This window comes from Lepus europaeus, chromosome 11 (genome assembly GCF_033115175.1).
Source record: "Lepus europaeus isolate LE1 chromosome 11, mLepTim1.pri, whole genome shotgun sequence".
Classification (NCBI taxonomy): domain Eukaryota; kingdom Metazoa; phylum Chordata; class Mammalia; order Lagomorpha; family Leporidae; genus Lepus; species Lepus europaeus.
In genome coordinates this window covers 74930980-74944662 of record NC_084837.1, presented here as the reverse complement: position 1 = coordinate 74944662, position 13683 = coordinate 74930980, and the positions used below count along the sequence as shown (strand labels likewise).

Sequence of the window (13683 nt, the reverse complement as noted above, 5' to 3'; positions counted from 1 at the left end):
CTAAATATTACAATTTTGAGGGTAAATAAGACTGAAGAATACAATGACCAACCCAATAACAAGCCATAGGAGCAAAAAATCTTGAGTGTGGAGACAGCGGAGTCACTGCAGGTTTCGAGTGAAGAGCTTTGTTCTAGGTTTCACAGCCACAATCTAATGCAGCTGTTCTTTTGGGTTCTTGAACCCCTGCTAGCTACATCTATAGGAGAGATCTCTATGATCCCTATTTCATCATGTACTTGGAGAAAAACCAAAGAGTTTGTACCAATTGTTATAATTGCAATTTAATAAATTTATTGGAGAATTAGTCATGCATATCCTGCTACTGTGGTGTATCTAATAGCTGTGGTGGAAACTGCCACCTCACTCAAGCTAGACACAGACACTTGCTATCTGACCCTATTGGCTACTAAGGCAAACAGTCTTCGGTACATTAATTCTTAAATACCAGAACTGCTTGGATGTCAAGTTGATCTGGAACCTCAGGAGTATCAATGGGGTCAGTTCTCCATGTATCTAATAGGAAACATTTCAATTCCGTTCTGTTGAAGGTTGGGGAAGAGTTCTATGGGCAGATTAGTTCCACAGTTGATTAGCACTGTGTATTCTAAGAATGGCATGAAAGAATGGTTGTATGTTTATCATGCACAAGATCCTCATCTAGTCAAAGTTTTATTAAAAGCTCAGATTTTTTTTGTCCTCGGATAGAGGACGTATGAGATATTAAACTGATAAGAACAGATACTACACTTGATCTTAGCCAAAAGGCCGAGAAGTGATCGCTCAGATTCTAATAAGGGAAAATTTACAGCCACACAGTAGTCAGTGAATAAGAATCAAACTCAGGTTCTCCAATCCATTTAAATTCACAGAAATCTTTATGGTATTAATAGAGAAATGCTTGGGACTGGTGCTGTGGCTCACTTAGTTAATCCTCCGCATATGGCTCCGGCATCCCATATGGGCACCGGATTCTATCCCGGTTGCCCCTCTTCCAGTCCAGCTCTCTGCTGTGGCCCGGGAAGGCAGTGGAAGATGGCCCAAGTGCTTGAGTCCCTGTACCCACATGGGTGACCAGGAGGAAGCACCTGGCTCCTGGCTTCGGATCGGCATAGCTCCAGCTGTAGCTACCATTTGGGAAGTGAACCAAATGAAGACCTTTGTGTCAAAAAAGTCTTTCTTCCTTCAGTAACTGTATGTTAACTTATCAGTTTTTTATTTCAAGATTTCTCATTTATTCACTTTTATTGCAAATCTGTTATGCATTATCCCTTTTTTATCCTATGCCTGAGTCCATCTATGCTTTGCATTTTGATCCATAATCAAAGACGCAACATCTCAGAATAGCACATTTCCTCAAGATACTCTAGCCTAGAAAAGATGTGCTATGAGCTAGTCTATCAGAAATGCAACATAATGGGGTCCTTTGTTGAATATGAAGCAGATTCCTAGAAAACAAGCAGGCATTGATTTATTTTTATTGATGTGCTTTTGCTAACTGACAGGAAGTGTTCTTTGAACACCTCTCTCCCAACCCTTCCACTCCAATAAGCCAGTGAGTTTGATAATTTCCAACACATGGTCCCTGCCACTGCCTGGAGAGCCGTGCCAGCCATGGTGCTAAGTGGGGCAAGAGCCAATGAGGCTTCTCTCCACGGATGCAAAGCTTTCCTGATGGAGGATTTAACCTCAACCTGATCGAATTTCTCGTTTTGGAAAATATGAATGGGAATTGAGTTGGGATATGAATACCTCTGATGACTTAGTCTTAAGATTGGCTGAAAATCAACTTACTGATGACTTATGCACACCTACATTCACATATACAAGGAGTAGCAGGCTGCTGGGAGGTAATAAAATGGGGAGAAGGCTTTTTTCCTTTGAGTCTAGATGTTACCTACTTAGGCATCACCGATCATCAGGTGTTGTCTAGGATCTCTAAATTCTATGCCATTTCTTCAAAACAGTAATGTGCATCTGTGCCGAGATTTCTGCAAGGCAAGTGGGTGAAGGCACTGGGGCATTGTTGTCAGGGCAGAATGAATTGGCCTTCTCTGGCCTTATGAGCACCAGGTTCTTCTAATTTACCACCTCAATGGGGAAATGTGATATTAACAAATCCTTAAAAAACCTGGGGGTGGGGGAACTCTTCGATATTTTTTGACAGGCAGAGTGGACATCGAAAGAAATGGAAAAAGGTCTTCCTTTTGCCATTGGTTCACCCTCCAATGGCCACCACAGCCTGCACATCGTGCTGATCCGAAGCCAGGAGCTTCACCTGGTCTCCCATGCGGGTGCAGGGCCCAAGCACTTGGGCCATCCTCCACTGCACTCCTGGGCCATAGCAGAGAGCTGGTCTGGAAGAGGGGCAACCAGGACAGAATCCGGCGCCCCAACTGGGACTAGAACCCGGTGTGCTGGTGCTACAGGTGGAGGATTAGCCTAGTGAGCCACGCTGCCGGCTTGAATGATATTCTTATCAAGCAAGATGGATTTCTAGGTTTATTGCTGCTTTATTGGCTGTTTCTAAATGAATATTAAATCACTACCATTGGAATATTTGGGAGAACATCAGCCATGATACCATTTTCCTAAAAAGCATAACCTTGTTTTTTTGGGATAGTATCTTCAACGTGCAGTTTCCCAGTTACAACTTTTTTTTTTAAAGGCTGAGTTGCAGAGAGGGACAGAGCTACCTCTTATTTGCTGTTTGACTCCAAGTCGCTGCAATGGTCGGGGCTCGGTCAGGCCAAAGCCAATATTCTTGAATTTTAACTGGGTCCCCCATATAGGTACAGGAGCTCATGGACTTGGGGCATCTTCACCTGCTTTCCCAAATGTGTTAGAAGGGAGCTAGGGCTTGAACTGAAGCCCATATGGGATGCCTGCATGGCAGACAGCTGCTTAACCTGGTGCGCCACAACGCCGGCCCCATAATTTATGTTATACAACCCCACAGTACGTTTGTATTTCTGTAGGGTTTTCTATTTTTCCAAAGCCATTACTTGACAGTTTCATCAAGTGTTACCCAGTGATACCATGGTTTAGCCTTTCAAATCCTTTCTTGCTAGATATCTATGTTATTCCCAAATCTAAATACTTCCGAGGACATCTTTGTGTCATGCATTTGTCAGAACTTTGAGATCTGTCTTGCTTTCATTAATCTTTCAGTCCCAATTTGCCCTCTCATTTTCCCTCCAGAACAAGATCTCTTTTGCAAAAACGCTTCAATTGTTTGAGGTAACTCAAGTTTCTTCCAAATCCTCTGCCATTTCCTTGGCTGTGACCTTGGCCTAGATGAACAGTTTTAGTTTCCCACATTCATCTAAGGGGCCAACTTTCCTATCACCTTTAGATCTCTCATGCACTTCCATGACATGCTAGGGACAACACTCCTTTGTGCTGGTGGCCACAGCACAGACAGCATGGAGAGGCCTGCCTGAAATAGAAAGGGCACTTTTATGGCGATGGATGTGTTTGTCCAGAGAACATTTAATCACTCCGAAGGTTTTTTTTCCTCCCTTGTCTGTAGCAAGCAGCATTTTGTAACTGTAGAGTTCTGCTAATGCACACTTCTGCCGGGAAGCTTCCCAGGGTGGGGCACAAAAGATGCTAAGTGGCAGGGGGAGATGGGGAGAAAGCCATTAACACTCCAGCAGCGAGGTCAGATTTGATGTTTCCTTTTGTTTGCAGGATCCAAATTAAGAAGCTGCTTCTGTACTTTCCCCATTGCCTCCCACCTAAACACACTCTTGGGTCATCTCACTCCGGTCACATCTTTTGACAATTAGCCACCCATTAACAGGATGATTGAAAAGGAGCCAGAGTGGTTTACACATAAAGTGCTTACTCTTTTCCAGGAAGAACACATATCTCTACACTTTCATTAACGCTTCGGCCGATTAGTACACAAAATAAAATACTTGCACTCCAGAAAGTGTGGACGAGGGAAGAAAGCGAGGTGGGAAGGAAGAAAATTAAACAGAAATCACCCTTAGAGGTTTTCCTTTTTCTTTCTCCTTTCTGCAGAGGTGCTTCTGAAGGGGGAGGGGTTTTATCTTGCTTCTATCTTGGTCCACCTTTAAAGCCGGTATTACCAGCCATTTTACTTGTACTTCACTATTATTATCTGGGTGATGGCTGTGACATGTTGATCATATATGGCAGTGAGAAAATTGATTTCCCTCAACAGAAATGCTTCCAATTTTCCCAGGGCCATAATTTTATGTCCACAACAAAATAAAAGGGTCATTTTCCTTAAGATGAGGGGAATTGAAATCTTTGATAAAAGCTATGGTAAATGTTGTACTTTTGATTGCAGAAACTGCAGTTTTCGCAAACATCTGGTCTGATTTGGGGGTGTGGGTTGGGGGCTTGAGAGCCAAGAATTGTTGTGATTTTTCTTTAAAGAGCCGAATTTGCTTTAAGAAACGCCTGCAAGTCCAGGGCTTTACTCTAAGTGTTCATATTCCCATTAAGGAGAAGCCACAGGGGTGCTGCTTTGAGCTACCTGCCAAGGAGCAAGAGAAGCAGAAGCCAGTCACACAGACTGGGTCTTCTCAAAGAAGGAGCACCTGTGCAGGCCCTCCATTCACGCCGAGTCTGTCACAAGATGTATTAAGCAACTCACAGATGTCACTTTGCAAGCTGAAGACATTTTCTATCAATGAAGAAGGGTAGGAGGACTGAGCCAGGACCAACTGACTTTGCCTAGGCACAGCAAGAACAAAAACAGAAGCTGTTTCCTGAGCACAGTCCTAATTGCCACCGTGTTTGGATAGCAGCCTTTACCCAATAAGATGGAAACCGGATTTCTAAGCAGCTGATGGAGCAATATTTACCAACAAATATTTAGAATTAGAGACCTTTGCTTCAGTCTGAATTTACACAAAGTTAAACTGTAAGCTTTCCAGCTAAATAACCAAGCGTTTTATCTAACATTTAATTCACCAATAAAAATTTAACATAAATGGCTACCAAGTGAGATAAAATGATCTCTTGGTTTTAAGTGTTCATCGTTCCTGAACTAGAAATCCAGGAATTTATGTGCTTTCCATGTAGTATTAAATAAGTACAACTTCCATGATCAGAAAAATAGTTTAATGAATATGAACAAACGCTACCCATTTGTTAGAAGTAATATCCATCTGTTAGAAAATCCATTACATGTCTGGGAATACTTTCTCCTGGGAAAAATTTAACTCAAAAAGCAATTAAAAACAATTTTTCTTAGAGTATGTTTTATTGTATGCTTAATAGGCTATTTTTTCTTGGATATTCTCATTCTACGAAGATAAAATCTAAAGTATTACCATTTACACACTGCAGTAATTGTTCTGTAGGTTTTTTTCATGGTTCCACAGCTCTTCAAGTGGAATGAGTTCTTGTCGATAGAGAAATCAGAAGTGAAATATAAAAATGTTTTATTTTCAAAGCTACAGGTTGAAGCAGGGATCAGAAAACTCAGGGCTCTGGGCCAAGTCCTACCTACCACCTGTTTCAGTATGGCTCTCCCAAGACGAATGGTTTTTACATCTTAACATTTACATGGAACTCACATTTCAAAATTATCCATAACTACAAATGGATTAGAACACAGCTACATGCATTCATTTACATCCTGTTTGTGGCTGCTTTCATATAAAGGCAGGGGTTGAGGAGTTCCAACTGACCATAGTATGGACTATCTGGTCCTTAGCTTGAGTTTCCCTTTACCTTTAGGAAAAGCTTTTTAGAGGATTATTCCATATATACACTTCATGTATATGAGAGAGTTCTAAAAGCACATCAATAAGTTACTTTCAGCAGGTGTGAACTTTACCATCTGATATAGGTAACACAGATGTACGTCTATCAAGAAATCTCTACACAATTTACAAAAATCTTATCTGTAGATCTTAGACCTGTGCTACAACATGTTTCAGTGTTACTCAAGAATCTGGAGAAGTGAGACATTTTCAAGGAGACCCTTCAAAGAATAGTTCTTAGAGCACTTAGATATCTTCTGGGTGCAGACATTTCTAAGTGCTTACACTTGGCCAGCTAAGAGCTTTTGTGCACATCTATTCAGAGGTGCAGGTAACAGAGGAAGAAAACTCATTTCACTTGTTGGGAGCTGTGCTCTTTTCAATGTCCAGTTTCTTTTGGTGTGGTTTGCCTGACAGCAATTATAAATGACTGAGGACACTGGGCCAAGCAGGGTGACAGACAAGCCTTAAGTGATGCTCATTTGAATCCATGGTCCCGCCTCTTGAATACAAAAAGGGCCCTGCATTTATAATAGTAACAATGAATTAGAGTAACTTGCCTACCTCATTAACATGTAGTCTGATCTAGGTAAATCAATTTAGAGGATGTCAGTGTATTTAATCCTCCCCAAGGGTGAGTTGCGGCTTTTTCCAATTTGTTGACCTCACAGCTACACCCAGAAGAATTTCTACAACTCCTCTCCAGTCTGCCTTGGATACCAAGCATGGCTAGGCTGAAGCAGCCATGCGACTGAGACCCTTCACATTTATTCTGGCAAACAGACTGGATTAGCGCATGCTAGGTTACCAAGAAAGATGCAGCAGTATGTTCAGGAAGCTCGCCACATCACACCGAAAGCACCCATCCTTAGAGTAACTGCTCTTTCCTGGGGGTAGAATTGGCCTCGTTGTGTAGTTACACATTTAAGAGTCAGTATCAGAAGTTGCTGTGTGTGATAATGTCTAATACAGATTTGCAACCACTCCATAATTTGGGAGGCCAAACGAGTTCAGGGTTTTACAGTGTCCTGATAAGTGATTTGCATGGGTAGCCCTATCTCCAGATCAAAATTGTTCAGAGTACCTTGAGAAAGACTACATAATGCCTGCAATAGCAGGAGATAAGTGCTCTTGGACATCCTATTCCCTTGGCTTACTGAACCTAGTTACCACTTGACTGGTGGGTGAGGTTTTCTCCCATCAGTGGCCATGATAGATTAATCTAGAAGATCCAAGTTTACAGGGAAATGCTGATTTTTATTCCATTTGTCATGAACTTCAGGAATTATCGTGTAGGTGTTCCATGGGGGAGAAAGTCTGCTCTATGCAGAGAATTTTAGACAATGCTATCTTAGATAACCGATTTCGACTGCACTTTAGAGCCTTCAATATGGATGAAGTTCTTGCAGGAAGCATTTCCAAGGCAGTATTAGGTCTTTCCAAGTTATTTGACCAAGGATATTTTTAAGCAATTAGGTTTTCATGATATGAAACTTAAATGCTGAATTAAGCCTCTCACTCCCTTGGTTGCCAAAAACCTTAACTACCAAGTGAATGGGAATTACCTAAACTAATAGAATCGGAGGATGTTAAGAGGTGGAATGGGTTTTACTGATTTAACTCACTTCTCAAACTATGGGCAGTTCTCAAACCTACAAGGCCCCACAATGACTAATTTCATGTGTTCATATGTCTTAAATACATGCTATGTAATTTCCCAAAACATGTGAATTACTCCTGTGGTTAACAATGAGGACAATTCATGTTAATGCACTGATGAATTAATAGCTTTTCTCTTGTTTATCAACCAACAGGACAAACACCTATCATGTGAGGATCTGCCATATTTTTGCAAAACAAAATCAATGGCATTTTCTTACATGGAAGTGTTGAGTCTCCTCACTACATATGCAGGGATTGACAACTGTCCCACTCATGTCAAGGCATCCTTTGGATTGGTCCTGGTAATCTCCATTCTCTTTGTGGTTGGAAAAGACAACTTTGAATTCGTGTTTTCTAGAAAGCTGAACATTTCTAGAAGTGGTTTCCAGTCAGCAGGCAGACTGAGGCTTTAACCTGACCAAGGAACAACCTGAGTTGGTCCTGGTTTCTCTATTTGAATGGTAGCTAGGGCTGTTGGCAACAGTGTGTTGGGGTTATTTCAGGAATCTCACAGGTATCTGTGGAATCTGGGTTTACACCAGAACAGCATGCAGTTTAAGACATGACTGATGGATTAGGATGTCTTGTCCACAAGCCACCGATTTTAATACAGGTCATTAATGCGAGCAGACCCAATGAGCTACCTGGTGAACATGCATGAATACCTTTAGGATAGATACTGAAGTTTAGCTCTAATTAGAGATATATGAAGCCCCAAGTTAGTATAAAGGGAGACCAGGGAGTCTTAGATACCTATGTTTACACTGGGTCCACCCATTTACTCTGGGACATTTTCCCATCTCAAGATCTTTAGTTTACTCCTATCTACAAAGTCCATTTGCCATGTCATGTAACATACTCACAGGTCATAGAGATGAAGTGTGGGTTTATTGCCAAAGGAATGGAGACTATTATTTTGTCTACCACACAGTGCCCGGGTATGGAAATGGATTAAGCTGAAAATTGCAGGAGAGGCAAAGGCTTCAACAAGGATTAACTACTGAGAAGCACCTCTTTTGAGGATTCCAACAGTTCTGATGCAGATCAGATCAAGAAGTGTCATGTGGATTTTAGATTCCCACCACAAGTCAGAAATAATGGCCTACAAAAGTAGTCAGATTCTAGTTAAGAGAATTCAAAACTGTTGGTAGCCACTTGGAGGTCAGTCAACTTTAGAAAGGGTGTCATTGCATTCTTTCAGCAAACATGTGTTGAGACTGTAGTTATGGTGGGCTGGGGAAAAGGATAAAAATGAGGAGCCAAATGAAGACCTTTGCTCAGTTGGGGAAGAGTATGGCATGAATGAAGAGTCAAGTTCAAAGTTACCTGGAGTCTGTTGCATGGACACTGAAGAATGGCTTAGTCTATTAACAGACTAACTTTGAATCATTTCTTACATCTCATCCAGTAAATCCTATTTATTCCTTGGGAAGTTTTTACAAGTCCATTCCTTTCTTATTTTGCCTGCTACTACATAAGTCCACGTTCACCTACATTTTGCCTCTTAAAAAATCGGGATTGGGCTGGCATTGGCTTAACACTTCTGACTCCAGTAAAGATGCTCACACCCTGTATCAGTGTGCCTGAGCTTGACACCTGGCTCCAACTCCTAATTACAGCTTCATGCTAATGAAGATGCTAGGAGGCAGTGATGACGGTTCAAGTACTTGGTTTCTACCACCCACTTGGCAGACCTGAACCAAGTTCCTGGCTCCCAGTTTCACATGACATTGCCTTGGCCAATGTCAGCATTGAGAGTGAACCAGCAGATTAGAATGCTCTCTTCTTCATTCCTCCTCAGGTTTAAGACATCAATATTTTGAGGAAAATGATTGTTATGTGCAGAATGAAGGATAGCAGATTGAACAACTGACAGGTTTGAGATTTATCCACATTTTGATACTATTAAACCCAAGGGCAAAGTACCAGGGTATCTTTCCATGTAACTTATGATCAAGGACCATAAGAGGAAAAAAATGAAACAAGAGGAAAACATGGGGGTACCATTTGTGTGTGTGTGTGTGTGTATTGGGGGGGGTGGCATTTCAGAGAATAAGTGAATGGGCACCAGTGTTATGAGCTGCAAAGATGACAGACTAAAGGTCAAAATTATATACCTTGGATTTAGGATATGGTCATTAATAATCTTGAAGAAAATTACTATGAAGATAGTTTAAGACCACAGGCAGTGCAACCTCAGGGAAAACTTCAGTTTCACTGATGATTGTGGTGTTATTGTGACAAACTTATCATAGTCCACACTTAAAGGATTTGCTCATTACTGGAGACACAGTGAGACCAACTGACCACTGGTTCACTCACAAGATGTCCACAACAGATGGGACTAGGCTTGGCCAAAGCAAGGAGCCCGGAGTTTTTTCTGGTTCTCCTATGTGGGTGCAAGGGCCCATGCACTTGGACCATCTTCTGATGCTTTCCCAGATGCATTAGCAGGGAGCTGGATAGGAAGTGGAATATCTAGGACTTGAATCAATGCCCATATGGGATACTGACACCGCAGGCAGGGGCTAACATTCTATGCCACAGCCCTGGACCCAACTTTTTTTAAAAGGCAAAAATGACAAGACATGGAGAGGGAACAAGATTTTCCATCTATGGGTTCATTCCCTAAATAGCCCTATCGATAGGGAGCTCCTGGCTTTGACCTGGCTAAGCCCTTATCATTCTCTTTCTGGGTGGCTGAGGCCCAAGGACTTGGACCAGCATCTGCTGTCTTCCTAGACCCATCAGCAGGGAGCTGGCTTGGAAGTGGAGTAGCCTCCTACCAGGACTCCAATATGGGAAGCCAGTGCCCTAAGTACTGGCTTTACCCTCTGTACCACAATGCTGGCCCCCATGGTCCACACTCTGAACAATTATTTCTATGATAGGATCACAAATGAAATGAAGTGGTTGGAGCCATGGGACCTTTCAATTTAGATAAAAGATGGCTAAGGGAAAATTACAAGCTATTTTTTCATTACTTAGGAGGACTTGCCTGGAAGAGAGGACATAGGTTAGAGATTAGAAAATGGAAACGTGTAGACCTAGATCATGGTTTTAGGTTCAAACAGTGGAAGAATATTTTCCCCATTGGTTAATTGTACAAACCAGCAGCAACGCTTGTTCCAACACAATTTTTGTTTTGACAGGCAGAGTAGACAGTAAGACAGAGAAAGGTCTTCCTTTTTCCGTTGGTTCACCCCCCAAGTGGCCACTGCGGTCGGCGCGCTGCGCTGATCCGAAGCCAGGAGCCAGGTGCTCCCTCCCGTCTCCCATGCGGGTGCAGGGTCCAAGCACTTGGGCCATCCTCGGCCACAGCAGAAAGCTGGACTGGAAGAGGAGCTACTAGGACAGAATCCGGTGCCCCAACCAGGACTAGAACCTGGGGTGCTGGCGCCACAGGCAGAGGATTAGCCTAGTGAGCCACGGCGCTGGCCCCAACACAATCTTTAGCCTTTTGCTTGAGAAACGGGCATGATCCTCACCTGACAGGATGTTCAGTGGGGCAGAGTATCATCATGGCAGAACTCTGAAGTCTGTTCTTGCTGTGCCCCGTTAGCCACTTGCATTAAGATACCTTACCTCTGAGTATCAGGATATGACAGAGTCAGCTAGAGTTAAGTTCCTAGATTCAATTAATGTTTGCTCAAATTCTGGCTTATTATAGGAGTTCAGGATGAAGGAGCTCTGGAGCAAATGCCCAACGTCCCCTTATCCCTGCCTTGGTATTGAGAGTGGCCAGTGTGAACCCTGCAGCGAAGGCCCATGAGACCTAGAAGGCAGAGAAGGAGCACATTAACAGGGAAGATAAATTCCCAGACAGAATGTTGAGTAAGAATATTGTGGCTCACGAGGTGGAAAAATGCACCGTTCTCAGCAAGAATTTTGATACATTAGTAATGACGACCAGGCAACTGGAAAGTGTGGCTTCAACAGGCTGGCCTGTCCAAGTTGGATGCTATCCTTGAATGGATAAATACTTCAGTGTTACCAGGATACAGATAGAGAACATGACTGAGTGAACAGGGCATGAAAACGGTCTATTCCACCTTATAAAATATAAATCCACTCGAGAGCACACTCAGCCTTGCTTGAACACCAACTGGTCTGTAGCTGCAAAGGAAGGCAAACAGATTTACACGAGTGCAGGCTTCAGTCTCAACAATTGCATCCTAACATCGGATATTTAAGATGTCAAATCATCCACACCTGTAACTTTTGCCACCCACTCTCACCATCTTCGTTTTCTATGTGGCATTTGGTGTGAGAAATACAGCATTGCGGTTGAACACTTTTGTAAGGTTTTACCAACTCAGCTTGCTATTTTTAGCCTTATAATCTTGTTGCAAATTTAAACTGAGCCCGAGTTTATTATTAAATGACACCAATAACGTCCCCTGCAAGAACTTACGTGAAAATTGAAGGATCAAGTCAGTTAAGTATTTAGCACAGGGTCTAGAACATAATACTTTAATGAATAGGAACACGACTCAGTTACTTCAGATAATGTTACAATAAGATTTAATTCCTAATCTTTTGGCACCTATTTAAAATAGTGTGTTGATAAATCTTGATTGTTAAGTTTCAGAGTAGACAGAATTATGAATATTATAACTTCGTAAGAGATTTAAATGAAAGTTATAAGAAATATGATGTACCACCATGGCTTGATTTGTACTTCCAAAACTAGCCTAAGAGCCAGTAAAATGAGACATTTAACAGACTACCCGGCTGCCATCATATGTTCAGTGAAAACAGTTATTGTTCTGCTAGAGATTCTCAAACCAGTTGAATGGGTCTCTATTCAGCCTTTTTTAAGCCTTTAAGTTGCATTTTATTTAATTGCCTATTGATAATATAATAAAGTTCCATGGATATTTTTAAATACCTACTATGTACTATGCATAATACAGTTGTAAATGTTAGATATGGCAAGTTGGGACCCTTGAATTATACTTTTTGTATTAATTTGCAGTGACATTGACCCTGTAATGTGCATACTTCTGTTGAGTCATCTATCAAAAGACTATTATGATACTTATCTACTATGCAAAGGAAGTATAAATTGGTTTGAATGTTAAGTTTCACTCAGGAAAAACACGATCTAAGCAGAAGTCTTGCCATTTTGTCATTCCTGCATTTGGTGCCATGGTTAATAGATGCAAAGCACAAACCACTGAATTATGCATCTGCCAGTGCAATTCTGCCCTAGAGCAAGGTACTGCTGGACACCAGCCCAATGAAGGGCAACAGGCAAAATACCTGGTTTCAAACAGAGGACACAACAATAAACAGAGACCCACAGTAGTACACTCTAGAGCTGTGTCCAAGAACACAACCCCTGCCACTTGTGAGGAGCCAAAATTGACTATCAATGTTAGGAAAGGGTCTTGCAGAAGATTTATAGACAAGCCACTTCATGTAAAGATGATTTGACCAAAGCAAGCAATACGTGTGTGGGATAGAGAGCGAGACTGGGCTAAACTATTTACAGAAGTCTCTGCTATATGAATGGAGGTCTTACAGAATAAATTACATGGACACACCAGTTTTCAGCTTGAAAAGCCTTTTCACGCACACATTTACTTCCTGTTAGTCCAAAGTTGTCAAGCTTTCTGTACTTGTCTACATCGTGGGACAGAAGAAGCCATCCTCTTCACCTTGGTTTCAAGGTCAATACAAACTTCTACAGAAGGCACCACTTTCCTCACCAGGGCCTGATTTTCATACTTCAGCACTCTGGCTCAGATCATGCCCCTTTGGCTCTTAACAGTGAGGATTTTAGCAACCAGGCACAGGCTGTCTTAAGGCTGCTTGCTTACATCTTTTATCCAAAGACCTCACTGGCTCCTTTTCCTCTATGCTGCAGGGGCATAGAATCCAGCTCCCTGACGTTTTCATATATTGCCTTGGCTCAGGTCTCAGCTTCATGAAATCTGAAAATCTGACAAAGGGACCTTAAGAGATCATTGTCAGATTGTCTACACCTGTAATAGCAACCTTTCCTACAGCACTGTGGGGACTATTGACCCTTCAGCCTCAGTGTGAATGGCCCCAGTGAGAAGGGGCTCCCTGTTTGGCCAGGGAGTCCATTACAGCAGATTCTGCTTTCCTAAATATCCACAGTAAAATCCTTCAAGCCCCCCTGCTCTTAGTTTGAAGTTATGGCTCCTCCACTTCAATGCGAATAGAACTGCAGACTTCTCCAGCAAATGGAGAAGTCATGTGACTTCTATTTCACCAACTTCCAGCTGGGTCATGCTTTCAGCTG

General features: G+C 42.1%; 1 pseudogene; it reads right to left on the bottom strand.

The window, feature by feature from the left end:
* Positions 1-666: 666 nt before the first annotated feature.
* On the bottom strand, positions 667-780 carry LOC133770812 (U2 spliceosomal RNA; annotated as a pseudogene).
* Between the last annotated feature and the right edge of the window lie 12903 nt (positions 781-13683).